A 25,847-nucleotide genomic window follows, 5' to 3' on the forward strand; every position below is an offset into this window, starting at 1 on the left:
CTTGTTTACTTCTGCTATATGTACAGGTAGCGTACGGGAGTGCGTTAGCAACCCTGGCGGGGCAGAGCAGTCATGGCATGGAGATTCCACCTGGCTACGCCAGCGTCCGCGTAGAGCAAATTGTTGATAGCCAATATGAAGGCCTAGAGCTCGACTTCCCGGGAGGTGACGGGGAAAGACACTGGCAGGTGCGCTTCATGGGATCAATTTATGGCGAAAACGCTACATCATTATTCCCGGCACGGAGCCATCTCCTCAAAGCTCAAGACCGCTCCCCGTAGATCCCCAGCAGTGACTTTCTCCTCATAGCTCGAGACCGTCATCTCCTGCACAACCTGCTCCAGGACCATCGCTTCCTGCTATATCAAGGTCTCCATCTCCACCACATCCTGGTGGTGGGAGCGACTGTCGGTGTTTTAGACCGGCAACCCGCCTAGGGGGTTCCCTAGGTGGTCTTTTATGCGGTAAGAGTCGTCGAGAATCAAGGAACAAATGGTGATGCAAGGAACACGATTTAGACAGGTTCGGGCCACTAGATCGCATAATACCCTACGTCCTGTGTGTTGGTTTGTATTGATGTATGTTCTGGTCCTGGGGGATCTGTTTTGAGGAGGGTCCCTGCCTGGCCTTATATACCCGGGAGGGCAGGGTTACAAGTCTGAGTCCTAGTCGGGTACTATTACAGAGTTCTACTCGGTACCGACCTGAGTAGTTTTCCATAAACATACTAGTCCGAGTAGGATACGCCCATCCTTGTTCTGATCACGTCCGAGTACATCCCATAGTGGGCCGTCCAAGGCCTACTCTGGGTCCGGGGAGTAGTCCCGACAAGCCCCCGAGTACTTTGTAGTCGTGCGCCATAGTCTTGGGCGCTGCAGGCACTACCCGAGTAGTTTTGCGAAAGGTAGTGCCCGAGTACTGTCGCGTGGCTGGAAGGTACTCTTTCTGCAGCTTCGAGTTATCTCCGCCCCAAGTAGTTTTTATATGGTAGTGCGATGTCAATCGTACTCCATATGGAGTAGCCCCCGAGCCTTAGGTTGAGTCGAAGACTCAGGCTTAGGGTCAAACCAGCTTTTGCCCATTTTACCCTCGGAGATCTTGAAAAAGAAAAAACTGACCAACGGGTACGGTACCCACAGCCCCTGAGCACTTAGGCGATTTCTGTCATTGAAGTGGTCATCAATCTGTTGACTGTAGTAGCCATTGGGTGTTTATTGCGATTAATACGCAATTGAATCTGTCCGTTGCGCAATTGACGCATCGAATCCGGAGCTGGCGGAGATAAATCTGGAAAACCCCCTTTTTGGTTGTCGTGATGCCGTACGGGCATTAGATCTGTTTTTCCTCCTCCTCTACGCCTTCGCTCGCTGTTTTGTCATCGCCAGTGCTGCCGCCTCCGCCATTGCCGCTTAGATCTGAGTGGAAGCTTCCTTCTTAACGTGAGGTTGAGTCCATCGGATGCATTCCAAGAAGATGGGCAAGAAACCCGAGAAAATCCAAGGCAAGGCTCCGGCGTTGGGCAAGATCAGATCCAAGAAGGGGAAGGAGTTGGTGCTGCCGGCACCGAAAGTGGGGCCGACAAACCAGACAGCTCCACCACCGCCTGGGGCAACCTGGCAACACTTAGTGATGAAGGAAAAGGGAGTCCAAGCGCTAGTCGATGCCAAGCTCCTTCAGCCGAAGGAAATCGTGCAGTGGCGCCCCGCATTTCCCAATGCGTGGCAGTTCGAGGAACACCCGGCGAAGACGGTGATGCTTGCTCACTTCGTGGAAAGGGGACTGGCCGTGCCTACCTCTGACTTCTTCAGAGGTATTCTCGAGTACTACTGTCTTCAGCTCGTCCACTTGAATCCCAATGGAGTACTGCACATGGCTATATTTGTACATCTGTGTGAAGTTTTCCTGGGAGTACCTCCAAGTCTCGAGCTATTCAGGAAATTGTTCCGTTGCAAGCCTCAGCCGAGTGCCCAGCGGACGGAGGTCTTTGGAGGTGCCGGGTTCCAACTTAGGAACTCGAGTGCATATATTGAGTACAATCTGACTGACTCCCATGGGGATTGGAAGAAAAGATGGTTCTACATCGGGAACCATGATCCTCGCCTGCCTGTGGTGACTGGTCACGCGCCCAAGCATGCGGAAAATTGGATAAGCGAGCCTGAGGATACCCCGGAGCTTGATCTTCACATGCAGCAGATCACCGAGTTGAAAGCACTCGGTCTGACTGGGATCAACGTGGCAGCCAGCTTTCTGAAAAGAAGGGTCCAGCCACTTCAAAAACGCGCTCACCCAGGAAGTGAGTACAAGGGTCTGAAAGATCCTTCGCGTATGTCTGAGGAGGACATATCTGACGATGATGTGGAGGCGCTGCTGGCGAAATTTTTTAGGAACTATCAGGGAGTACCAGTAATCCCTGCGGCCCTTCGCCAGTACGAATCGTGGTACGAGCCAGAGGTGGTAAGTATTTCCATCCTGACTTGTTTTCTTTTGACTTGTGATTCTTGTTGTTGACACCGTTTTGTTGTTTAGAAGTCCCGAGTACTTGACGGCTATGTGGCACAGTCGGAAGAAGAGTCAGAAGCCGCCGTCGAGGAATCAGAGGATGAACCTTCTCCTCCCATCAAGAGGCGCAGAGTAGTCCGCAAGATGGCTGCAGCCAAGTCTGTTGCAACCACTGAGAAGTCTCGGGGTAACAAGGTATGTACTCGATAACTTGTATGTTACTGACGAACTTGAGATGCTTTATTGGTGTGGTGAATCATGTCTTGGTTCATGAAGGCTGTAGATGAGACTGTCTCTAAAGAGATCGCCGCGTCCGACCCCGAGGTTGGTGAGGATGCTGTTGGCACGGTGCCGGAGAAAGTGCCGTCAACAGCTGTGGTAGCCCCCGAGTTAACCGTGCCAACTCCATCAGCTGCCATGCCGCCCACTGCTGATCAGGCGGTTCTGGAGCTGCCTGCTAGAGTGGCAAAGGAGGTGTCACCAGTACTTGCTACTGGTACCTTGCTATCAAATGTAACTGCCAGCGGTAAGCGCTGTCCTTGTCAAATGTAGTCATTTGAGTAGTACTGTAGTCTTGACTTTGGTTCTGTAGGTCTTGGTGAGAAAACGGCGCTGGCGGTTGTTCCCGCGGCTCCGAGTACTCGGCCGCCTATTGCCGAGAAGAAACGTGTGCGTCTGCCGCCACGTTCAACCCGGTGAGCTCTTGTGTTCTTTTGAACGATGTTGCATTGTCTGGAAATCATGTAGTAACACTTTGGCGGTGCAGGGATGCAGAGGAAACTATCCCTGTAGAAATAGGGGTAGTACCGGACCCTGTGGCCACAACATCTGTTCCTTTTGAGGACATGATTGTTGAAGAAGTTCCCGAGGTTGACCCGGGTCGTCTTGGAGCTACGATGTCGATGCTTCAAGACGTGATTCGCTCAGTAGAGGAACCTGCTGCTGCATCAGGCTCGGGAAGTGCCGGCCTGTCCTCACCTTCTGGTGGAGTGGTGGCTGGAGTTGGGAAATCCAAGCGAGCGACTGCTCCAGGTAAATGCCTATATTTAGTTATTGTAGTCGTGGTTGGTAGCTGATATGGTGAATGTTGTAGGTGCTGCTCTGGGTACAGTTCCTCTTGTGGAGAGTACCCAAAGGCCAGTACTTAGCCTGCCTTCTGACTCGGAGCTCCAGAGGGCCATGGATGTGTTCCGGGGCGTCCAGGTAGATATTGCTGATGTTACTGCAGGACCCGAGTAGTCGTGAGGCGTAAAACTTACCACAACGTACTCGGGCCTTTTCAGGAAAGAAACCACCAGCTGGAGCAGGAGTGCGCCCGACTGAGAGAAGTGCTTCGGGTTCATGATGTTGGGGTGAAATCCTTTGCCGTGGAACACGCGGATCACGCTGTTCTGCAGGAGAAACTCGAGAGCCACTATAAATCCTTGAACAAGAAGTATCAAGGTAAGCATTGCGACTACTTTGGGTGTGTCCAACTGTAGTTGGTTGTGGCCTGAGTACTTTTTGCTTTGTAGAGCTCAGGAAACAGGAGGCGTCTGCAAGGAACCAGGTCATTTATTGGAGGAACGCTCATGACCGAGTGGCAAATGAAGCCGATCATCTTCGAGCCGCGCTCGCTGAAGCAGAAGCTGCATGCGAGCACCAGCGGGACCGAAAGATGCAGAACGGCGTGATGCTTGCCATGGCCATGGTGGCGTGTAGAGATCATGCCTAGACCTTGGGACGACTTCGTGGCGAACTCCAAGAACTGTCTGGAGCGGCCGAGGATTTGGTGAACGCCATCGCCCCCGTGGAAGGCGAAGGGCCGCAATCGCTAGTAGAGCGACTAAGAGCTGCCCCGAGTAAAGTAGCAGGACTTTGCAAGACTGTTTGTAAGCAGGTGCTTGCAGTTGTGAAGTCCTACTACCCAAGGGCAGACTTGGCAGCAGCTGGTGATGGCGTGGCTCGTAACTGCACAGAGGAGGCCTATGCGCAGTACCTTGAGGAGGCGGAGCCCATTGCAGCCAAGATGTCGGAGTTCGTCTCCTTAGAAGAACTTTGAGCTTTTGTGTGTACTCTTGTTCTTGTCCCAAGTATGTTGATACTTTTGAATATCAAGATTTAGGATTTTGGAGTGTGTTGTCTTTCGAAAAATGTTGTTGAATCTTCGAAATGTTGCAACTCTGCTGTGCCCGATCTTTCAAGGGTGGAGCTCCACCTCGCCCGACCTTGGGTCCTGGGGTTGGAGGTGCCCGACCCTTCGCGGGTGGAACTCCGCCTCGTCCGACCCCGAGTCCTGGGGTCGGAGGCGTCTGACCCCGCGCGGGTGGAACTCCGCCTCGCCCAACCTTAGGTCCCAGGATCGTAGTAGTCGGAGCCCCCGTCGTGTAGGCTAAACTTGTAGTAGTCCCAAGTATCGAGTAGTCGTAATGCTGTTTGAATACTCGTCTTCTAAGGAATGCGGGTGTACTGTACTCAGCTGTCCTTTGTTGCCGTACGGGTGTACTGTGCTCTTTTGTCCGTTTGTGGAGGCATGGGTGTACTGTGCTCCTTTGTCTGTTGCAGCATGAGTGCGGTCACATGGGTGGAGTCAGGAGTCGTCAGACTCATTGATCACGGGTACACAGTAACTCTTGGGCCGGTGGTAGGTGGAGCTTTCGGCTATAAATAGAGCCATCTGGTGGGCGAGCCAACTCAAGCTCTTGAGTAGCAATGGATTGCCTACGGTTGCTTCTGTTTGAGTGTAGAGAGCCAACAAAGAGCGCAACGATGCTAGAAGATTCCTCGTAGATTAAGGCCACCTTGCCTCCATAGGCTCTTGCGCTCGTAGGGATAGCCGCGATGCTAGAAGAATCCTCGTAGGAGGGTTCGTTGCCTGCCTCATCTCGTAGCTACTGATCCAGCGGAGTACGCGCTGGAACTCGCAACGAGTGATGGGTGGTGAGTGCCGCGGCCTTCATCCCGTTCTGAAAGATGGTGGAGGTGCGGCCGTAGAGTAGATAGGCTTCGCAAGGCTAGCAAAAGAGCAGCCTTGGGTCCCTCTAGGCGCGTCTTCCCAGTTTTGACGTTGCCGCTATCCTGATGATGGCGGTAATGTAGTACCTGGACGTGCCTTGGGTAGGATGGCTGCGTTTTGCACAGCTTCCTTGCGTGTAGGCCCTTCCTGCGGTCGGCAGACCTGAGTGGCCTTGTGATATAGTAAAAGCCTGAGACTTAAATGCAGCCCGCCAGTATGCAGTTGCTTGTAGTCTTTGTTGAGCTGAGTCCTTGTACTCGTATGTAATTTGATGTACTCTTATTTCAATAAAGAAGAGTTGTATTGATAGCACGCTGAAGCGAACACCCCTTGAAGCCGATAGCCGAGTAGTCATCCCGAGTAGTTGCCTGGAAGTGAGTACTCGAGTGCTGCTACGGGTAATAGCGACAAAGGTGTTCTATATTCCAAGAGTTTGGAACGTGTTCTCCTGAGAGCTCTTGGAGTCTGTAAGATCCGGGTCCTGTAACCTTTGACACGATGTAAGGGCCTTCCCATGGTGAATTGAGTTTGTACAATCCTGATGTGTCTTGAATACGCTTAAGGACCATATCACCCGAGTTAAAAGACCTTTCCTTGACATTGCGATCGTGGTAACGCCTTAAACCGTCAAGGTATCTGGCAGATTGCACCAGTGCTGCGCATCTTGCTTCTTCCAAACTGTCGATATCCATTCGCCGTGTTTCTATGGCAAGCTCTTCGTCGTATTGTTCAACGGGTGGTGATTGCCACATGATGTCAGCAGGTAGTATGGCTTCGGAATCATATACTAGAAAATAAGGTGATAGTCCCGTAGTCTTGCATGGTTGGGTATGTAGGCCCCACAAGGCATTGGGTAACTCTTTGAGCCATCGGCCGCCTTTGGTATTGCTGACATCATGTAGTCGTTTCTTCAGAGCATCGAGTATCATGCCATTAGCACGCTCGACTTGACCGTTAGCTCGCGGATGAGCAACCGAGACATAGCGGACATCGATGCCGCTGTTCTCGCAATACTCCCAGAAGTCATGATTGTTGAAGTTTGACCCAAGATCGGTGATAATCCTGTTGGAAAAACCATATCGATGGACGATGTCATCCAAGAAGTCGAGGACTCAGTTTGCCTTTGGGCAAGTGACTGGTTTGACCTTGATCCACTTGGTGAACTTGTCGATTGCCATGAGTATTCTGTTGAATCCTCCTGGCGCAGTTGGTAACGGGCCAACCATGTCGAGCCCCCAGCAGGCAAATGGCCATGTTGGAGGTATTGTGACTAGCTTGTAAGCCAGCACATGTTGCTGTTTGGTGAAGAATTGACAACCTTTGCACTTCTGGACTAGTCGCTTGGCGTCGGCCAGAGCCATTGGCCAGTAGAACCCTGCTCTGAAGGCCTTGCCGACTAGTGTCCTCGAAGAGGCGTGGTTGCCGCAAATTCCTTTGTGAATTTCTTCTATGATTTCTTGACCATCTTCTCTGGTGACGCACTTCATGAGTACTCTAGATGATGCACCTTTCCTGTAGAGTTTGTCCCCGACTAGAACATAATTCTTTACTCGTCGGGAGATTTGCTCAGATTTATTCTTGTCGGATGGTAGCTGGTGATCTTTGATGTAGTCAATGAAGGGTGTCCTCCAGTCGACTTCTATCATCATGATCTCTCGGGAGGCGTCAGTAGTCGGGACTACTAGTGGTGTGACCTGCTCGGGTATGGATGGCTTTCGTAGCTCGTGTACGAAAATTCCTGCTGGAACTTCTGCACGAGTTGAGCCCATTTTGGATAAGACGTCGGTGGCAACGTTGTTGTCGCGGACGATGTGATGGAACTCCAAGCCGGAGAATTTGCTTTCCAGTTTATGGACTTCTTTGCAGTAAGCGTCCATGTTGTCCTTGTTGCGGTCCTACTCGTCATTGACTTGGTTTATGATGACTAGAGAGTCGCCGTACACCAGTAGTCGTTTGATGCCGAGGGAGATTGCGAGGCGAAGGCCGTGTAACAATGCTTCGTACTCGGCTTCATTATTGGATCCTTCCTAGAATATCTGCAGTACGTACTTGAGTTGGTCTCCCTTGGGGGAGATGAGTAAGACACCAACGCCGGCCCCTTCAAGTTTGAGGGATCCGTCGAAGTACATTACCCAATACTCTGGTCGCTCGACTGGAGTTGGAACCTGATTTTCGGTCCACTCGGCTATGAAGTCGACCAAAGCCTGAGACTTGATGGCTGTCCTTGGCTTGAAGCTCAAAGTAAGAGCTCCGAGTTCGACTGCCCATTTGGAGATTCTACCCATGGCATCTCTGTTATGGAGAATTTCACCAAGCGGGAAGTCGGAGATGACTGTGATGCTGTGCTCTTGGAAGTAATGGCGTAGCTTCCGGGAGGTGAGCAGGATAGCATATAATAGCTTTTGTATCGGTGGATACCGAGTTTTGGAGTCCGAGAGTACTTCGCTGACGAAGTAGACAGGTCGTTGGACCTTGTAGGCGTGGCCCGGTTCAGACCGTTCAACTACTATTGCCGTGCTGACGACATGAGTAGTAGCAGAGATGTATAGGAGCAAGTCCTCATTCGGCGAGGGAGCGGTGAGTACAGGAGGCTTTGACAGAAAGTCTTTGAGTTGTGTAAAAGCCTGATCTGCCTCTTTCGTCCACTTGAACTTGTCCTGGTGTTTGAGAAGCTTGAAGAAGGGTAGTCCCCGTTCTCCCAGTCTTGAGATGAACCGGTTGAGAGCGGCCATGCAGCCTGTGAGTTTCTGCACATCCTTAATGCTAGCTGGTGCCTGCATGTTTGTGATGGCAGATATCTTTCTGGGTTGGCCTCAATGCCACGATGGCTAATGATGAACCCGAGTAGTTTACCGGAAGGTACTCCAAAGACACACTTAGTAGGATTTAGTTTCCATCGGAAAGCGCGGAGACTGGAGAAAGTTTCCTCCAAGTCGGCGATGAGTTCCTCCCGTTGTCTTGTTTTGACGATGACGTCGTCGACATAAGCTTCGACATTGCGATGAAGCTGCTTCTCGAAGCACATCTGTATAGCCCTTTGGTAAGTTGCTCTTGCATTCTTGAGTCCGAAGGACATTGTTTTGTAGCAGAAAGCTCCAAAGGGCGTGATGAATGCTGTTTTGGCTTGATCTTCCTCTTTGAGGCTTATCTGATGATAGCCGGAGTAGCAAACGAGGAAGCAGATCAAGGCGCACCCAGCGTTGGAGTCGACCACTTGATCGATCCTGGGTAACCCAAAAGGATCTTTTGGGCAATGTTTGTTGAGGTTGGTGTAGTCGACACACATTCTCCATTCGTTGTTTTTTCTTGCGAACAAGTATAGGATTGGCGAGCCAGTCAGGATGGAAAACTTCCTTGATGAACCCTGCTGCGAGTAGCTTGGCTAACTCTTTTTTGATGGCGTCACGTCTATCTTGAGCGAAACGGCGTAGTCGCTGCCGTTTTGGAGTAGCTTTAGGGTCGACATTGAGGGAATGCTCCATCAGTTCCTTGGGCACACCTGGCATGTCGGCCGGCTTCCAAGCGAAGATATCGTGGTTAGCCCGAAGGAAACTGACGAGCGCGAGTTCCTATTTAGGATCCAGCCCTGTTCCGATCAGGGCTGTCTTGGAAGGATCTCCGGTCTGGAGGTCGATCGATTTGAAGTCTTGCTCACTGGCGGGTTTCACCTTTGTGGAGCTCGACTTGTTTTCCGGGATCTCGAGTTCAGTTGGATGGAGTTACTTTGAAGCTGTGAAGACTTGTTGCATGGGACTAGGAGATTGAGTAGTCGCAGCAATTTCTACGGCTTCGGTGTCGCACTCGTAGGATCTCCGGAGGTCCCCTCGTAGCGTAAGTTCACCTTTGGGACCTGGCATCTTGAGTACTAGGTAGACATAATGTGGTATGGCCATAAACTTGGCTAGTGCCGGCCGTCCGAGTTTGGCGTGATAAGAAGTCTCGAAGTCGGCGACCTCGAATCTGATGTACTCGGTGCGGTAATGTTCTTTAGTTCCGAAGGTGACTGGGAGGACAACTTGCCCCAATGGTATGGCCGCGTTTCCAAGCACAATGCCGTAGAAAGGCGAATCCGTTGGAGTAAGCATGTCCGTGACGTCGAGGCACATTTTCCTTAATGTTTTGGTGAAGATAACGTTGAGACCGCTCCCGCCATCGATGAGTACTTTGGTTAACTTTGAACCTGCCACCACTGGATCCAAGACTAGTGGGAAACGACCGGGTTCTAAAAATTTTGTCCATTGATCCTTTCTGCTGAAAGAAATTGGAACTTCCGACCATTTTAGCGGTGTGGGGTCCATTGGCTCGATGGCCATGATCTCCCTGAGTACGAGTTTGTTGGCTCGCTTGGATGCTGTGCTAGGGATGCCACCAAAAATGACGTTGACGGTTTTCGAGGCTGGTTGGAAATCGCCGTCTTCATCTTCGTTGTTGCGGGCTTTGTTTTTACCCTTGTCTCTGTTTTTGGCGTACTCTTCAGGAGTTGGTGGTGCTGGCAAGTCTTGCGTGACGCGGTGCATGCTGTAACAGTCCAATGCGGAGTGCTTGCTGGTCGGGTGCCATGGGCACTGCTTTTTGAGTAGCTCCGTGAAGGTTGGTCCGTCGTCGTTTCTGCGCTGTCCCTTTTTCCCGGAGCTGCTCATGGCAGCAACAATGTTGTCGGGCTTCCTTTTGCGATTATGATTACCCGGATAGGAATTCCGAGCATCGTTATGACGAGTTTTATCTGTGTCATTGTTGTGGGTGTTGTCACGTCCGCGGTTACGGTGGAAACCGAATCGCTCACGTTCTTTGTCTTTTTCATCGGCCCACTGTTGCACCATGATCTTGAGTTCTTTGACATCGGCTGGCTGTCGGCAACCGAAGTCTTGGTATGTGCGTCGATCGTAGAGTCCATTTTGGAAACACTCGATGACGTTTGCTTCGGAGATGTCTACTATGGTAGCCTTCTTTTTGAAGAACCGTCGTAGATAGTCGCGCAGAGTTTCTCCCTCTCTCTGCTTAATTTGTTGTAGGTCAATCTTGTTGCCTGGTCTAGCCATGGAGCCAGCGAAATTGTTGGTAAAAGCCTTTGTCAAGTCTGCCCAGGAGTCGATGGACTTGGGTTTAAGTGACTCGAGCCAGGTCAGTGGTGCGGGTTCCATGCATATGGGAAAATGAATGACTTTGGTGTCATTGTTGCCTCCGGCTGCTTGGACGGCTAGCGAGTAACAGCGTAGCCATTGAATTGGATCTTGCTTGCCATCGTACTTGGTAATGCCGGTCAGTTTGAACTTTTCGGGTAATTTTGTTTTCATTACCCGGTTTGTGAAAGTGGGAAAGTGGTTGTAGCTGTCGACTTCCCGTTTACACCGACTGTTAAGGATTTCTCGTAGATCGCTGATGTTGGACATCTCGCGGTTTTTCCGAGTAGGGCGAACACTTTTAACTGAGTTGGTGCAGCTGGCTTCACCTACATCCTTCTGTTGTGTAGGAGTTTTATGCTTGCTTGGGCCTTGGCTGTGTTGCCGAGGCTGGTTGACTGCCTCATCATTTCGTGGGGCGGCATTTTTATCTGCAGCCCTCCTGCTTCCATCTGTAATGCGAGGAACGGACGGGATTGGTGATTCGTTGTCAAGCAGCTTGTAAGCTTCCTCTGCGAGTTGTGCAATTAGTCCATTGCCACGCTGCACGAGTTGAGCTGTGGCTGCGTTATCATTATCTTGAGGCATCAATGTCGTCAAAATGTTGATGGAAGCAATAGCCGCGAGTGGAGTATTGTGCTCCTGAGCCTGCACTGCGTTGAAAGCCCGTTCAAGATTTGTAATAGAGATATTTGTAGCCATTGACTGTCGACGCTCAGCTCGAGTAGTATTGCGCGCCCTTCGTTGCTTGCGCTGTTCAGGAGTTTCATTGTCGGCTGTAGACTCATTGTCAGAGATGTTGTTGACTTGTGCTAGTCGCCCGGGGGTTCTATTCTGGCTAGTTCCCGGGTTGTTAACTGGAGTAATAACAAGTATCTCCCTATCCGGGTAGTAGCTTCCGGAACTTGATGTAGCAATCTCTGTGTAGCTTCCTTCGTGGTTAGATGTAAGTGGAACGCCTTCTTGATATGGCAAGTTGTCTATATGGGCGATGAGGCGCGAGTCGTAGTCACGGTCGAGAAAAGATGGTCGCAATCCTGGCCAATGGACGAATCTGCCTTGTGGCGTCGAAGTTATTACCAACCCTTGAGCTGGACCGCATAATGGTATTTCTGGAGAGTAGGGTGAGTCGGAGTCAACGTCCTCATCGTACCCGAGTTCGACTCGGGTTTGAGCAAGAGAATCTTGATAAACTTTTGTCATGTTGCGAAGTCCGTGCGGGAACCGCTTTGAAGTCAAAACTGATTTGGATGCTGACTGGGGTCGCCGAATCCAAAGCGAGTCTGACCCTGAGTCCAGGGGTCGGCCGAGCCCGACCCTGTGAGGGAGTAGCTCTGCCTCGCCCGACCCTGAGTGGAGCGCCGCCTCGCCCGACCCCAAGTCCTGGGGTCGGGAGAGCCTGACCCTTTGGGAAGGTAGCTCCGCCTCACCCGACCCCGAGGCCTGGGGTCGGGAGTGCCTGACCCCTGAGCGAGACTCCGCCTCGCCCGACCTCGAGTCCTGGGGTCAGGAGTGCCTGACCCTGAAGCGAGACACTGGGGCAGTCCGAGGCGAAGTTGAATCCGACGCGTGGCCGAACTCGAACTTGTTGACTTTGAAATCTTGATTTTTTCTAGTCAGGTTTTCTAGTTTCTTCTCCTGAGTGTCGACGATCTGGTGCCGGAATGATCCCGAGCCTTCGGCGACGCAGAGCCAAGATCCGAAAACGAAGGTGGCGCCAGCTTCGATGAAGAGGACGGGCCCGATGATGACTTTCGCCATTGAGTTCGCGCTGAGAAACTCGACGAGTTCCCCTACCTGGCGCGCCAGCTGTCGGTGTTTTAGACCGGCAACCCACCTAGGGGGTTCCCTAGGTGGTCTTTTATGCGGTAAGGGTCGTCGAGAATCAAGGAATCAATGGTGACGCAAGGAACACGATTTAGACAGGTTCGGGCCGCTAGATCGCGTAATACCCTACGTCCTGTGTGTTGGTTTGTATTGATGTATGTTCTGGTCCTGAGGGATCTGTTTTGAGGGGGGTCCCTGCCCGGCCTTATATACCCGGGAGGGCAGGGTTACAAGTCTGAGTCCTAGTCGGGTACTATTACAGAGTTCTACTCGGTACCGACCCGAGTAGTTTTCCATAAACATACTAGTCCGAGTAGGATACGCCCATCCTTGTTCTGATCACGTCCGAGTACGTCCTATAGTTGGCCGTCCAAGGCCTACTCGTGGGTCTGGGGAGTAGTCCCGACAGCGACGACGACAATAACAACACCCCTCCCCGATCACCGTCATCGACACCAAGAGCAGCCCCCATGAAGGAACCTGCAGCACCGCTAAAGAAGTCACGAGCACCGCCTCCCAAGCAAAGACAGAGAAAGAAGAAAACAAAGGAGCCTGAAGTGACTCGTAAGGAACGCTGGGAAGCAATGACTCATGCGGAATAGTGGGCAGAAATCCAACGAGAGACTAGCGAGTGGTTCAAGAAACAAGCCGAAGAAAAAAAAGCAAGGGAGATGGAGCCACCGCCAGTAAATCGAAGAGATTTAAACTTTTTTATCAGGATGGAAGGAGCCAAGAACAGGATACCACTCTTATCAAACTATGAACGGGCTTTAGTAAAGGCTGATGAAAAGGACAAAAGGAAAGGAAAGTCATCTTCTAGTGGTGCTATCCCCGACCTCAGGCATTTATCAAAAAAATACGCTCAAAGGGTAGCAGCAATGCCCTTGGATTAACAAGCAGAAGTATTGAAATTCATGCAAGAAACAGGTCTGGGACTTGATGAATGCTTAGAGCAAGTTGAGACGCCAACTACACCGCCCCCTGAGCCGAGATGGCCTTATGAGCTAGGCAAACCTCTTGTAAGGCCTTCGTTGGTACGGAAGCTATCAACTAAGATGTACGCATTCCATCAATGGTACATGATGGCATTTGCCGACTCGAGGGAGATGTTCGGCCTGAAGGTAAAACCGATAGATTTTTACGGCGAAGGCGAGAAAGTGTTGTGGCTAGACTTCAAGGATATATACGAAGTGTACCATCATGATGCCCTCGACATCCCTCTGATCAGCGCTTGGGTTCTATAAGTGTCCGTTTATCTCTACATGTAAATTTTGGCGTGCGTCACCGTACTAACTTCGTCTTCCATTTTATGTAGGATGCTAATTCAGACGTGCCGACGAGAGGCGTACCTACATATAGGCTTCATGGATCCATCTGTAGTTAACAAAAAACAGATACAAATATCGCCGGAAAAAACCTTGGTGGAAGTATACAATTCCCTAGACAAACAAACATGTTAGTTAGCTCTAATATGCATGGACATTTAAGTAAGTGTGTGTATACCGTCTACTTTCGTTGTCTTTTTCCTTATCTCTACATGTTAGTTAGCTCTAATATGCATGGACATTTTACGTACGCAGCTTCCACTGGATCCTTATTATAATTGAGCCTGAAAGAAGCCACATCACTGTCTTCGATTCGTTGAGGAATGATCCGGTGGAGTACTAAGACATGCAAGATATGCTAGGCTTGTAATAATTTTGGACCTTTATCTCTATGCAAAAGTTTGTTTCCTAAATTTTATCCATGTTACACTATATCATTCATTATTCTAATCCACAGCGCATGGAAACAATTTATAAGGACACACAAAGGTCCATTCAAAGAAAAACTTACATGGAACACAGACTTCCCGATACGTATGAAGTCTGCACATTTATTACATTGTATAACACGAATATTTCATAACTTATTTTTTTCCGCACTGAAGTGCTTAAGACAGGAACCCGGGAACAATCTATGTGGCTACTACATCTATGAGCACATGCACAGTTTTATGGGACCCAAGGGACTAAAGATGATGCCGCACAACTTTAAAGTACGTAAAATAAAACTATTACTAGTTAATTATTTTCTAGCTCCTTATATTTAATTGTTCGTGTAACATTCACAAATTATAGATGTTAAATATTCAATAAGGACTCTTGAAGGAAGAAAGAGTAGAGGCAATATGTGAGGGTCTCATTGGATTCCTAATGGACAAGGTGGTAAATCCAAAAGGAGAATTTTATTACGATGGACGACAATTAGACGCTCCGAGCAGCAACACCTCGACGGGAAAATTGTAGATATATAGTTTGATTTATTTGTATATATAATACGCGCTAATTATGATCGATTTGTACTAGTTGAATTGTGTATATGAATTGTGTGTATATATATATATATTAATTGTATAATTACAAATTTCATTCGTTTAAATACTAGTTGATTTAAAGGTTAACAAAAGGGCCGCGGTACTAAAAATTTCAGGCGCCACGCATGGTGCCATGCAGGGCACCATTTAGTCCCGGTTGGGAAATCCAACCGGAACTAAAGGGTAACCCTCTACTCCCGGTTGGGAAACCCAACCGGGACTAAAGGGGCACCCTTTACTCCCGGTTGCTTTTACCAACCGGGAGTAAAGGACCTGTCCCGCGCCTAGTGTGGCAGGCTCTTTAGTTCCGGTTGGTGACACCAACCGGGACTAAAGGGTGACCTTTACTCCCGGTTGAAAGACCCGGGACTAAAGACCCCCCTTTTATCCCGATTGATTTATCCTGAATGGATTTTCGGGAGATATGCACCCTATCAATCGGGACTAAAGGCCAATTCTCTACCAGTGATTGTGGTGCCATTTGCAGCACCGCGTCGCATCACGGGACAAGGAAAGGAAGCGCCGCGTCGTTTCTCTCCATGGGCTTTTAATGGGCTTTAGGAGCTATAAGGCTGCTGAATTTATATTGATCAGCCAAGAGGCCACGACGAAATGATTCTCTGAGTAAAACAGTTTCAGCCTAAGCACGAAAGCAACCCTATAGACAGCGTTGTGGTTTGGGCTATTGTTGGGCATAAGAGACTAGCACCCCAAATGGGCCGAGCCTGCAAAGCTTTCCCTTTTCCACGAAATCCCGGAGCAGCCAGCCTTGACGTCCTCCATCAATTTATGTTGCAAAGGAGGCAAAGTGCACTGGTGGGCTGGGATTGTGATTATGTGAGCGATACTTTTGGCAGGAGTTAAATACTGCGCTAATCCTAAAGAAAAGAGTAATTCTTCGAACAGATGTGCAGGAAAGAATCGAGGAAATTAGGCTGCCTGGATAACGAATAAGCTTAGTGCGAAAGCAAGAAACAAAGACAGGCTAAATTGGTCCCAAAAATTAGCATTTTGATTGTTCAGATGTGACCTGGATCAGTTAAGCTCAAGCACTCCTGCTTCATGCCCATGTCCCAACCAACACGGCTAGAGAAACGACCTTCCATCCAGTTACAAAAGTCTCGGTCGGTTTTGGACCCGGGACTAACTTCCGACGGGGCTATCTAGTCCCGGTCCGTAATATCAATCGGGACTAAAGAGCCCCTTTAGTCCTGGTTGTAATGGCTAGGAACAACGAGGGAATCTGGTGGGGCACCAATCAGGACTAAAGGCCACTTATTTAGTCTCGGTTGATGGTTCCACCTGGAACTAAAGGATAATCTTTAGTCCCAGTTGAAACCAACAACCAGAACTCTATCCTCTCTTTTTTTTATTCCCCCGATGGACTCACTCCGCACCATCCTTTAATTTATCATACCCACCGACAGCCTCATATCTCTCCCCACTATCTTATCCTCTTTCCCAACCCACCACCGACCTCTCTCTCTCCCACCACCGCTTCCTCTCCTCCCTTTCCTCCTCTCTCCTCCCTCCACTGTCTGCCGCCGGTGCGGGGCCTCCTCGGCCGGCCCCCCCTAGCTGCCGGCGCGCGGGGCCTCCCCGGCTCGCCCCCTGGCCGCTGGCCATCGGCGCGCAGGCCTCCCCGGCCTACCCCTGGTCGCCAGCCGCCGCCGGAGTGCGTGTAGGCAAGATGGCGTGCGAGGGAACTTTTGGATACGAGAAGCCGTTGAGTGTTTCGTTTGTGAGTGATTCTGTAGTTTGTGATTTGTTTGTGAATGACTCATTTGCGATTGTGCTAGTGAATCCTCCATGTGTTGTGAATCAAATCGAACTCATGTGTTGTGAATCAGATCTTGTGCGAATTGATTGGTTGTGTGTTCTCACTTGTGTGATGGTCATGTGAGATAAGCATATATGTTTCTTACTTCAATTTGTGAAGTGTTAATTATTTTAATTGTCTTTGTGGTGGAGTTGGAGCTCAAGGGGGTGGTACGGTGGTCGAGGCGGAGCTGGGGGGCGGTGGTGCGAGCAGGGATGGGGGTCAGTTTTTTTTTATCTTTTTGGAACCGATAATACCAACCGGGACTAAAGAAGGTTTTTAGTCCCGGGTGAATGACCTAGGATCAACGAGGAGGACCTTTAATCTTGAATGATTAGTCCGGGTTGGTTTTTAAGAAATACGAGGCTTACCAACTAGGACTAATGCTCATATTTCCACCAGTGCAACAAAAGTTGTGAAGAGCAAAGACATTACAAGGATGTCAACATCGATCTTTACCTAGGCTATATAATATTTGTCAACTCACAGTAGAGAGCTCGAGATCTTCACAAAAGGTCGGTGCCTTTTCGTTGTATGTATTTAAAAATATTTTGCAAATCATCCTTTAGGAAACAAGTTCTAATGGAATAGGTGGCTCTGTGGGAGCTGCCATGCATGATGTTTCTGCGCTAGACTTGTAAGTTTCCGTACGTTAATCCTGGTAGTGGTTTTATCGATCTCAATATCTATCGGTCCGTATGTGCATATGTATATGCCTCCAAACATGTGGTGGTGTTGTGCCCTTAATGGAGTTTCATGAAGAGATTATATGTATTAAATTTTATGTCACATCAGCAATTTTGCTTACTTTGTAAGGTCATTTATGAGGAGAGTTTCATCAGATGTGAAAGAAGTTTCATTCCCATAACACTCCGCTGGCACAGTTATCTAGTTCTCAGTCTTAGTAACTGTGCACTAAGACTGGCATTATGTGAGCATCTGTATCTATACCGAGTTTAAAAAAATAAAGCACAGCCCCCAAATGTCAAGGCATTATTTCATTTTTGCAACATAATATTTTAGGAAGGTCACACGATAAAAAAACCCCGCATGCATGACTTCTTGCACATATCTGACTCAAACATGATTCCTACACAGCCACACAGGACATCATCAGTACACTGTTTGACGATCAAGGCTTGAAAAGTTGCCGGCATGGTGCGTATCAATATATCATAACATGGACTAATGGAAACGTATGTCCAGCTGATCAGCGTTGTATCATCCAGTATCGGAAGAAAATGCATGTAGCAATGAACCCAAAAGTTCCATGATTGGTGATTGCTTTACAAATAAACGCATCACTGGTGGAAAAATAAGCATTAGTTCAGGTTGGAGAGAGTCATATCTCTCGAATATCCAACCGGGACTAACCTTCGGGACCAAAAGTTCCCCTTTTTAGTCCGGGGTTACTCACCGGTGAAGCGTCCCCACATAAGTAGAGACTAAATGTGATGCAAATATCAGTCCCAGGAGGTTGATAACACATTTATTCGACAGGTAATTCAGTTACCGTACAACTCCCGAGGGAGTGGGCGTGAAAGCCACGCAGCGATAAGAAGCGAATAAATAACAGCGGCTAACCAAGCAACTGCCAAAAGACAGCACTCGGGACTACACGGCAGCAGAAGCATCTTGTGAAGGCCAACACCACAGGCAGCATTGGGTGCGGACACAACCTCCTACTCAAACTCCTCGGTGACGAAGTCCGGGTCTTCCTCTGTAGCAACGAAGCAAGGGTGAGTACAAAAGTACTCAACAAGTTCAACCCCATCCATGGAGGGGGATACAATCAAGTATATACACAGGATATAACAAGGATAGGCTAAGATTCATTTGCAATAAAGCTAGATTTTCAACACATGCACAGGCTTGTTTTCAAAAGAGTTTTTGTAAAGCTTTTCTTTAGTAATCGAAACATTGAGTGGGGTTGATCCTACACAAAGGATCCAAAAAATTTTATTGCTATCGGACTCCCCGTCCGGCATAGCTCACGGCACAACTGCTGGACACTACCAAAATCCAACACACACACCATGAAAACCATCCATTCCCAAGTGCTAGTTATGTGACCAAGCCGTAACTCGTCCAATGCCGTGGACACGGCTACCCGGATAGGTTTTAACTCTGTAGAGGTTGTACACTTTTCCCACAAGTAGGGTACCGCAGCACAATCACCTTAGTGCCGGTGCGGATCCTAACAAAGCCATTACCCACCTTAGCTAAGACTGACTAGTCCACACGGAAGCACCCAAGGGGTTAACGACCCATTCCACGAGGTTGTAACCGGGACTTAAGTCACCAAGATCTTAATCCTTTTCCATGGGCTCCCGTTGCTCACCAGCTCACCCGAAGACTAACAGTTTAGCTAGTGGGATTTATGCTAAGCCGTTGCCCATACAACGATCGAGTGGTTGTACGATGGTTGAATTAGGCAAGATGACACATCAACTCGGTCCTTAACCATGACAAGATGGATATCTTCCAACTTTGCTCAACCACTAAGGTACGAGCACAACATTCTGGCATTTCACACAAGAAACACCCATCCATCTCATCTACACATTCCTTGCCTTTGAACTCGGAAACCCATTTCCCTATTTGAACACACTCACACATTTATTCTCCAAATAAACCATTGTAATCATGATTGAAGTTGAGTAACGAATTCCTAAGCATTCTAGCAGTGGTTATCATCTAAACAGAGCAAGTCATATTTAGTGATAAACATAGGATATCAAGGAATATTCATAACAATCAAAGGGTGGCTATCCAACCATGTCTTGCAATAAAACAATATGCATTTGATAAAACAGATAAAACAGGCCAATAGGTTGTGTTTGAAAAACTAGGAATTGAATATGCATCAAAGGGTGAGATTGGACTTGCCATCCTCAAAGCCTTCCGGGAGTTCCGGCTCGTGCTGCTGGTCCTCGGGCTCGGGCTCGTGGTCAAACTCCTCCTCGTGCTCCTCCTCGGGTATTCCGCGATCTACGGCACACACAAACGAGCACACAAATAAATAAAAGAAAATAAGATTTTACCCGTTGAGCTCCGAACAGAGAACACGAACAGAAAATAGGTAGAATGAGTATTTTTGGGAAATTTGGATATGGATCGGCGGAAGTATATTGGAGGATGACGTGGTCAAATTTGGGATTAATTGGAGGAAGTTTGGTGCATGAAATGACGAGTTAAACATGGATTAGGGGCTTAAAAGGAGGTTTAGGACAGATTTGTGAGGAACCAGTGACCTATCTATAATTATTTTTGGGAGTGGAAGGGCAGATCTGCGAAACAGCCTTTGAGAGAGGTGGAAGGACTTATTTGGAATTTGGGGAAAGGTGGGGGTTAGATCGGAAATCTGGGGCTTTCTTCCTCCTCTTGCCCTCACAGTACAGGGAGAGAGGGAGAGGTGCGGCCGGCCTTGGGGTGGCGGCCTAGGCTCGTTGGCGGCGAGGTTGGGCGGTGGGGGGAGGTAGAGGAGGTCGTGGAGGCCCCATTTGCTACTCACCTTGGGGATTTGGGTAGGGAGGGAGGTACGGCCGGTGATGGATTTGGGAGGTGGCGCATAGGTGGAGGCGGCGCACGGGCGGCGGCAGTGCTTGGCGGGGCGGCGGCTTGGCACGGGGAAAGGTTGGTGTTGGGAGATGGGGTGAGGCGTGGGGGTGGTGGCCCTTTTATAGGCTGGCGAGGGGGTGGTTGGTGGTGAGGTAGGGACCGGGCCGGTGACGTGCGGCGGGCGGTGCCGGAGGGGCCGGCGGCGGGGAGGTAGGGGCCGGCGGCGGGCGGCGTAGGGGGCGCGCCGGCGGGGCCTGGCGTGGGGGTTCAGCACGGGCCGGCCGCCAGGGCGGCGCGTGGCCCGAGCGCACCGGCGCGGTTGGCGGTCCTGTGGGGCCAGGCCGGGCAGCGCGGGTCTGAGCGTGCGGGGGGGGGGGGGTGAGGGGCGGGGGTATGGTGCCAGGGAAGGTTGGGCGCCGGGAGAGTTAATGCGCCACGGACGGGGGGCCGGCCAGGAGGTGGCGCTAGGCGCCAGGGAGATGTGGCGCTAGGAAGAAGAAAGGAGGAGGGAGAAAGAGAAGAATGAAGAAGAAAGAAGAAGGAAGAAGAAGAAAGGAAGAAAGAGAGAGAGAAAAAGAAAAAGGAAAGAGCTGGGGAAAAAGAGAAAAAGAAGGGGAACCGGCGGCGATTGCAGCATGTGGTGGGAGCACGCGTGGCGGTCTGTCGACCGGCACGCGGCAAAAATTACAGGCGAGGATAAAATGATGGCTGTCGGCTTGGGTGCCAGGACGGCGAATTCACCGAGAAGATTTTAGATCTTCGGTAGCTCAGCGGTAAAAAGATTTTTGAAGCAATTTTTTTAACGGGTGATTTAAGTGGTGATTTTTGCGGATGTTACACCCGGAACTAACGACCTACTTTAGTCCAGGTTGGTAATACCAACCGGGACTAAAGGGGCCGCCATGCAGGCGCATGCACGTGGCCCTTTTACCAACCGGGACGAAAGACTTTTTTCTTTTTACCTTGAATTCTTTTCCATATTAATGCTAATTGTTGCTTCACTTATATATATACACCTATATGTATACATCTTTAGCGTAGCTCGTATTGTGTGCATGTCATATATATATTTTATAATAGTATATGCATAATATTAATTATAACTACTTTATATACAATTCTTAGTATATTATACACATCAAACTAGTATTAATACAAGTCCTCAGCGATGGTGATCTGATGGTGATCCGTAACCTCGATGACGTTGTCTTCGGAGATTTTGGGAGCTTTTGACATGTTGGACGTTGAAGTGGTCCCACCAGGCATGCCAAAAGTGTGTTGCCGCTAAAAATCGGCCGGTGATCTTCAGCATCGGACACACGACCTGGGAGAATCTGCTTAACTCCTATTCGGGTGATCGTCCTGGTGCGGTTCGCGTGGCGTGCCAGTCAATCTAACCTGTTGATTGACAAGGAAAGAAACGTATTAAATTCCAGGGGTCTCGATGGTCTAAAGTTCCGATCTATCTTGAAAAGCGTATTAGCGATTCGACCGATTTGCTACGAAGATGACCAGCTATAGAACAGCTGATGATCACGTAGCGATTGTCAAGAAACTACCAGAGTAAGCTAAACAACGCTACAAATGCAGCACTTGAGATAGATCGAATCGGCTATATGACGATAAATAAGAATAACAGTGATGAAGCCGACAGTTCAAATCTCAAGCTGGATAACTGGTGATAAAACTAGAACAATAGATAAAACCTATAATTATAGTAAATATCGATAACTGGTCAATAAATCTAAATGAAATAACAGCGATGCGCTCAAAGTTAAGGCTTAGATATTACTCGATAAACGGAACTTACAGAATCGGCCGAAGATCATGTCGATGCAGTCCTGCCAACCCGTACGAACTCATGAAAGAAAAAGAAGTATTGGCGAAGTCGCCGACTTAAAAGTAAAGTACAATGAAAAAGTAGATTGTTTGTATTGATTGATGTGTTGTTTTACAAATCTTTAGAGATGGCTATTTATAGCCTGTTACGACTGATTTCCTAACCGACTAAGATCTATCTCTAATCTTAAACGAAAACAAATATTTACAAACGCAACTCGTATCGGAGTTGGTTATCATACCCCTCACGGGCCAATCTCTCTCTATCTTCTTTTCTGGCCCACCTTAAGCCCACATTGGCCCAGCTACCCTATCCTTCCAATCGGTTGACTTCTGTCAACTCCATTCGTCGATCAGCCGATACATTGTAGCACCAATCGGCCGATTCCCAATTGTAGCTTTTAATCCACCGCATCGGCCAATCTTTTCCTACCCTGATGCTGATTCAAAATATGTGTCAAAATCTGGCGTCAACACAATGAAAACATGATAAACAATTATCAAGGCATGGCTAAAACATTGGCTATGCAATCCATCATCATCAAGAAATATAAGTAAAGCGCTAGCAACTAAGCATGCATAGGATCTATATGATTGGGAGTGACATGACACCTTGTCCGTAGTCGATTGGGTCCTCCTCCACGTAGTCGGGGTCTTGAAGGTCTTCCGAGTTGTAGCTCGGGTCTGATTAGAACAGATATGACAAAGCGTAAATTAAATGGCAATACATCTAGGAAAAAACTCCAAGAAAACAAAATTTAGAAGATCCAAATAACGCCAAACTAGCTACAAATAGCATGGGCTCGATTTCATGAATTTAATGCAACTGGTTTCATATTTTTCTAAGTTAAAATGAATTAGTTATGAATTTTTAAAGACTAAATGATTTATTGAATTATTTAGTAATTTTAGAAAAATATTTATTAAAGGGGTGACACGTGTGAGCTCCTGATTGGTCTACGTGGCAGCCCGAGGGGGTGCCACATGTCTGCTGACATCATGCTGTCGTCAGCGTTGACCGGTCAACGATCAGCGTTGACCTGGTCAACATTAACCAGTCAACGGTCAGAGGTGGGCGCCAGTGAGTTAGTGGGCCCCACAAGTTAGTGGGCCTGACTTGTCAGTGGGCCGTACTGGGATGCCCGACCAACCACATCAGTGCCATGTGGCACCTACGTGGGCTGCGGCGGCGGCGTGGCACGGCGCGGCTCGTGGCAGCGGTGAGTGCGCACGGGGGAGCGAGCGAACGCGAGCGGGCACGGCACGTGGCTGGTGCTCGGCCCCCGGCCTTGCACCCATAGGCACGCGGGGTGGGTGGGCGCTAGTGCGTGCGCGCTTGCATGCGGTCCTAGGGTTGCCCCCGGCCACGGCACGGCGTGGCTGTGCTCGGCCCCCGTGGCCAGGGACGACTAGGCGGCGGCCTCCTACACTTCTACTACAGATAGGAAAATGGGGAAGAGGGATAGAGGATGGTTCATGGTGAGCCTCGACGAAGCGCGGCGTGTCGGTGGCGAGCGGGCTTTGGACGGTGGCACGCTAACGGCGGCGGCGGCTTCCCCTCCCACGGTTGGCCTCCCTCTTGCTTCTCTTCTCCTCCCCTTCTCCCCCTTCTCCTTCTTCTCTTCTCCTCTTCTCCCTATGGCCCTCTTCTCCCTTTCTCTCTCAGTGGCGGCGGCGCAAGGGTAAGGCCCCGGGCGGTTAGGGATGGTGAGGCCGGGAGGGGGCGCGGCTTGGTTTTATATGGCGGAGAAGGCAATGCGGGGGCATAAGTGCTCCCACTTGTCGATCCTTAGTGTCTGCGCCCGAGGATGGCGTGGTGCACATCCCGCGGCTTGTGGCTAGGGCTTGAGGCACGGGGTGAGGGCAGAGGCATCCTTTCGCTGCCGGCGGAACTCCCTGGAAGGTCATGGGTGCCCTCCTCCCCCGGCCGGCTAGTGCGTGCCAGCGCGACATGCTCACCTGCTCCCCCCCGTACACACCGCACTTGTGAGCAGTACAGGTGCAAGGAGGAAGATGAGCAGGAGAGGAGGTGCTGACAGGCGGGGCTGGTCTATCAGCAAGGCACGGGCGAGCTAGGCCGGCTGCTGGGCCTGGGCAAGTGCGCATGGTGTGTGGGGCAGCAGTTGCTGGGCTGGCAAAATGCTGGCGTGGGCTAGGCCAAAGGCAAGGCGGGCGCGGTCTATTGGGCCGGTGAGCGGGTTAGGTTAGCAGGCCGGGCTGGGTTAGCTTTAGGTTAGATTAGGTTTAGTTTTTATTTAGGTTTAGATTTAGGTTTTAAATTTAGTTTGAATTTTGAATCACTTAAACAGGAACTCCAAATAAAATCTAAAAAGATCCAAATCAATCCACACGGATTTTTGAAATGGAAGTTAGGGTAAGAAAGAAATATCTAGCCTTCGAATGAGCACTAAATTCAAACAAAAAGTTTTAAATTTTTGCAAATTTTCACTCATATAAATATTACAAATTTTTGGAGTATTACAGTCTCCCCCCAAGAGAATCTCGTCCTCAAGATTTAAGCTTTGACCTCCTCCTAAAACAAATGTGGAAACTCCTTCTTCAAATTAGACTCTTTCTCCCAAGTTGCCTCCCTTTCCGAATGGTTGCTCCAAAGCACTTTGCAGTACGGAACAGATGTCCTCCTCGTAGCTTTTTTTGCGTGATCCAAGATCTTGAGTGGTATTATGCATACTCCAAGTGCAAGTATAGTGCCTCAGTGTGAACCTCCTCCTCGGGAACCCTTAGACACTTCCTCAGCTGTGAGATGAAACACCGGGTGCACTCCAGCCATGCTCTTCAGTAAGGAAACCTTGTAGGTAAGGTCTCCAATCCTCTTAATCACCTAGTAGGGTCCAACAAACCTCGGTGCAAGATTCCCCTAAATTAGAAATCTCTTGGTTCCTTGGAGTGGTGAGACTTTGAGGTAGACATGATCTCCAACTTCAAAAGACAAGTCTCTCCTTGTCTTATCTACATAACTCTTCTGCACAATATTTAGGTTCTCCTGAACCTTGCTCACATTCTCCTTAGCCTCCTTGATAGTTGCTGGCTCAAAGAGAGTCCTCTCTCCAACCTCGGACCACATCAGAGGTGTCCTACACTTCCTTCCGTAGAGAGCCTCAACCAGTGACATCTGGAGACTGGCTTGGTAAACGTTGTTGTAGGAAAACTCGGCAAAAGACAAACTGCTCTCCCAATCAGCTCCATAGGTAAGCACACAAGCTCTTAGCATGTCCTCTAGGATTTGGTTCACTCTCTCAGTCTGTCCATCTGTCTGTGGGTGAAACGTTGTGTTGTACACCAAAGTAGTCCCTATAGCCTTGTGAAAGCTCTTCCAGAACTTGGCAACAAACTGTGGGCCTCTACCGGACATGATACTCTTAGGTGCTCCATGTAGCCTCAAAATGTTGTCCACGTATAGCTCTGCAAGCTTCTCAGTTTTGTAGGTGCTCTTCACCGGTATGAAGTGAGCAACTTGGTAAGCCTGTCCACAATCATCCAAATCAAGTCGTTTCCCTTCTGAGTCTTGGGCAAATCCACAATGAAGTTCATGGAGATGTCTTTGCACTTCCAAATTGGTATCTCAAGTAGTTTAAGCAACCCTGCCGGTCTTTGGTGCTCAGTCTTTACTTGCTTGCAAGTGTCACAACATGCGACATGGTTGGCTATTTCAACCTTCATATCTTTCCACCAGAACCTCTCCTTCAAATCCTAATACATCTTTTGCATCTTGGGTGAATAGAGTATCTCGAGTCGTGGGCTTCTTTCAGAATAGGCTCATGAATAGCTTGGTCTTTGGGTACGCAGATCCTATCCTTCAGCCAAACAATA

At 49.3% G+C, this 25,847-nt stretch overlaps 1 pseudogene; it reads left to right on the forward strand.

Annotated features, from left to right (window-relative positions):
* The first annotated feature begins 2,643 nt into the window (after nt 1-2,643).
* Nucleotides 2,644-25,847, forward strand: part of LOC140220203 (uncharacterized) — a 43,271-nt pseudogene continuing 20,067 nt past the window's right edge.

The sequence above is a fragment of the Setaria viridis genome, chromosome 8 (genome assembly GCF_005286985.2).
Source record: "Setaria viridis chromosome 8, Setaria_viridis_v4.0, whole genome shotgun sequence".
Classification (NCBI taxonomy): Eukaryota; Viridiplantae; Streptophyta; class Magnoliopsida; order Poales; family Poaceae; genus Setaria; species Setaria viridis.